Source organism: Populus alba, chromosome 14, assembly GCF_005239225.2.
Source record: "Populus alba chromosome 14, ASM523922v2, whole genome shotgun sequence".
In the NCBI taxonomy this organism is placed as follows: domain Eukaryota; kingdom Viridiplantae; phylum Streptophyta; class Magnoliopsida; order Malpighiales; family Salicaceae; genus Populus; species Populus alba.
The window spans coordinates 20,629,147-20,633,461 of NC_133297.1; the positions used below are offsets into that span (position 1 = coordinate 20,629,147).

General features: G+C 31.3%; 1 pseudogene; it reads right to left on the reverse strand.

Moving 5' to 3' along the window:
* Positions 1-1,688: 1,688 nt before the first annotated feature.
* Positions 1,689-1,799, reverse strand: LOC118035721 (small nucleolar RNA R71; annotated as a pseudogene).
* Between the last annotated feature and the right edge of the window lie 2,516 nt (positions 1,800-4,315).

The following is a 4,315-nucleotide window of genomic DNA, read 5'->3' on the forward strand; positions in this document are numbered from 1 at the left end:
TGGAAAACTGAGACAATTTTCCCAGAAACTTTCATAAAAGTTAAGATAATTTTCCAAACTTTCATGAAGACTATCTGTTCAAATTATGATGTTATCAATGACGTTTTATTCAGGCAATAAGATAAGGATTGTCACAAAGTCAAGAGGTGGCCACCCACTCAACAATTAGTCATCAAATCAATAGTTCTGAATTTTGCCCTATAAAAGGAGGCATTTGCCATGCATTTAGGCATCTTGGTTTTCAGATCAAGATCATATTCTTGCTTTCTTTCTTGTATTTTTGTAATATTTTAAGTTTGCTTTCATTAATCTCTTGTTTATGCCTTTCATTTCCTTTACTATACTTATATAATTATGTTCTTATCTTGTTTATCTATATTTCTCTTCTTCATTATGTTTAGCTAAGTTCATTATGTCAAGGTGAAAAGGTTTCACTAATGGTGTTAGGATAAGTATAATAGAAATTCAATATGGTGTTAGGACTTCAATGCTTATATCTTAAACAACTTGCTATTAACATGTCTTATCATTTTTATCTTATTAATTCTTAATACCTTGCTTGTTAAATGGTTAATCTAGATTTGTATTCTATAACACTTGGTACAACAAATGCTTGACACTTTTATAGCCAACCATATGGTATAACCTACACATGTGCTATGAAAGGAACTTGATTTATTGTTAACATAAGTTGCCATCATTAATTCCTGACAATATTTAAAAGTGTGGTGTTACTAAAATAAGATAATTAATATGATCAAGTTAAAAATTTATTATGCATTATTAAGGATAAATCATCCATTGGAACCTCCTTTATGTGTGGTTTTCAGTTGATTAATAAAAAAAGTTTATACTATAACTTATTTTTAATACTAATTAGTGGATCCTCTAACCTTGACAATTGCTTTTATCTTTGATTAACACTCACATCAATATCACATCTCAAAAGTTATATTCAACTCCATTTCATTTGTTATTTATAATTTATATAGTTCACCACCATGTGGTTCGACCCTGTCTTACTAGGTTTTTATTACTTCGACACTCTATTTTGACACTCTTACACTTGGGATAAGACTACAATCTTTTGATCGTGTTAAGTTTTTGGCGTCGTTGTCAGGGAGGTAAATTCCTGTATAAATTATAATATTTATTTTCTCTTTTCACTTTTCTTGTATCTAACTTTTGTTTATTTTGTTTTGTTTTCTTCTTCCTTTTATTCTCTTCATACACATGCATGAGAGTTTGGTCACGTATATTAAGTGGTAAACTTTCTAGGAAATCCTCGTCAATTTCAGAAAACATAGCCGAAGAGGATAATCAATCGCTTCATGATGAGAATAATAAGAATAATTGAGTTAGAACACTAATAGACCATATGAATCCAATAAGAACAAGTGCACCATCATGTATAGTTTTCCCCCCTGATGCATCTCATTTCAATTTTAAGCTAGGCATTATTCAACTTTTACCTATTTTTCATACTTGCATTTGAGAGAATTTGAAAAAGTTTGTAACACTTATAATGACTTAAATTGTAGCATGAACATCATCAGATTAAAGCTTTTTTCTTTTTCTTTAAAAGATAAAGCTAAAACATGGTTACAAAATCTTAGGTCAGGATCCATTCGTGCTTGAGATGAAATGCAACAATAATTTTAAAAGACGTTTTTTCCATCTCATAGAACAAACTCTTTCAAAAGACAAATCACCACATTCACTCAAAAGCCAGGAGAAACATTTTACCAATGTTGGGATAGGTATAAAGATTTGCTTAATACATGTCCTCATCATGGTTTTAAAACATGGAGATTGATTTCACATTTTTATGAAGGATTAACACCTAATGATAGTCAAATGATGGAATTGATGTGCAATGGAATTTTTTAAGATAAAGACCCTGATGAAGTAATGGAGTATCTAGACTTGTTAGCTCGAAATGCTTAAAATTAGGACATTACAAGTACTTGTGAGGCACCATATAAAACTCAACCTCGTACATCTAGTGGAGGTATGTACAACCTTAGGGAAGATCATGACCTCCAAGCCAAATTTACATCTTTAGCTAGAAAAGTCGAGGCACTAGAATTAAAAAGGAATGGTCAATTGAAATCTATTCAAGAAATTGTATGTCAAATCTGTGAAACTAATAAACACTCAACCAATGATTGTTTAACTTTGCCTTCTTTTAAGGAATATCTCCATGAACAAACCAACGCTTTAAATAGTTTTCAACGGCCAAATCATTATCCATACTCATAAACATACAACCCTGGTTGGAGAAATCATCCAAATTTCAATTTGAAGAGTGATAACAATAATGCACAAACTTCACAGCTACCATTTCAAGCACACTATAATTTTCAAAATTCTCATGGATATGTATCTCCTTATGTTCCCCCTCCTAGAAGAAATATTGAGGAAACTTTGTATGCATTCATTGAAAAGCAAGAGACAATCAACAGTCAACTTGCTTAAAGCATAATAGATTTTAAAGATATTCTTGCAAAATTCACATCTACTCTTAATTTTCTGGAGAAAGGTAAGTTTCCATCTCAACTACAACAAAATTCCAAAGGGCAATACAATTCAAGTGCAAGCAGTTACGAAAGCCAACATATGGATCAAGTCCAATTAGTCATTACTCTTTACAGAGGTAAGGTTATTGAAAATCCAATTCTTAAACCTTATGAGAAAGATGATGAGTCAATCTCTAAGGATAAGGAAGGGGTTAAACCTGAACATTACAAAGAAAAGATTGATCCCCACTAGTACTTCCATTTTCTCATGCCATGACCAAACAAATGGAAGTCAATCACGATTCTGAAATCTTTGAAACTTTCAAACATGAAGAAATTGAGGACAAGAAAGGCACCAAAAATATTATCGCAGATCATGTTTCAAGATTGATAATAGATTCCATATCTGATATCACACCAATTGATGATTACTTTCCTGATGAATCTTCACTTTATATTGCTTCAATACCTTGGTTTGCTAATATTGACAATTTTCTTACTTCAGGATTTTTGCCAGCTTATTTGGATACCTAGGATGAAAGAAAGATTTTGAGCGACGTGCAAAACTTTTATTAGGATGACCTTTACTTATTCAATTATTGTCCTGGTCAAATATATCAAAGATGCATTCTTGATAATGAGGTAAGTAGTGTCATTAAATTTTATCTTTCCGAGGCATGTGAGGGTCATTTCTTGTCAACAAAGACGATTGCAAAAATCTTACAAAGTGGATTTTTTTGGCCCACCATGTTCAAGGACACATATGCATTCTGCAAAACCTGTGAAAATTATCAAAAGGTAGGATTTATTTCAAAACATAGAGAGTCTTTAGATAATCTTTTATTGACTCTTGAGATGTATCCTGGTGGAGATGTGCATTATGCAATTCATGATTTATAGCTTCATTTTTATAAATGACAATGCTAATCATAGTCTTGGAATCTGACTAAAAAGGACATTGTTTATTCAGTTTTTAAAGAAAACTGGATGGGAATCCTATCCCGACCCATAAAGGGCGTTTAAGCTGTTTTTGGACGTAAAACCAAGGGAAGATGTGAGCCACAATCACAACTACAATTTCAGCCTTAGTTTGTAAGAAATTATGTGTTTTGGTTTTATTAATAGCATAATATTTGTGTTTTATTGTTTCTTATATTTGTTTAAGTGTGTTTCAGGTTTATCAATAGTCGTTGTTTTAGGTGATGTCTTCTATACTCTATTTTCTACTTTAGAACATTGAGGACAATGTTTCAATTTAGTTGGGGGGGATAAGATAGTAGTCGACAAAAAAAACTAACTTTTTGTTATTATTAAGACCATTTGACAGAACTATTATTGTTAGGATGACAGAGTAAGGAGCAATTTTATTGACTCTTGAGACATATCCTACTAAACATTTTCCAATGGTTATTTGCAACATTTGTAACAAGGTTTTATCATACTTTTCTTGAAATATTCAGGTTTACAAACTCTCGCATTATTATCAATTGATTTTGCTTATATAATCATTTAACAAGTATTCTTAAATCTTCATTTTCGCATACACACTTTAACATATGATTGTGGGTTGCATATTGAATTATTACATTATTTATGTTCTTTTGTTAAAGGTAACAACTAAGGGAAATAGATAGTATATGCTTTTCAATTTTTTTTTGATAATATTGATGATAATAAAATGTAGATAAGTTTGTGTTTCGTAGCCTCCCTAACCTAAGCAATTAAGCCCGAAGGGGTGTTTTAACACCTAATACCTTAAAGTTAACTGACTTGAGAGCTATTGGCCCACTACTTGT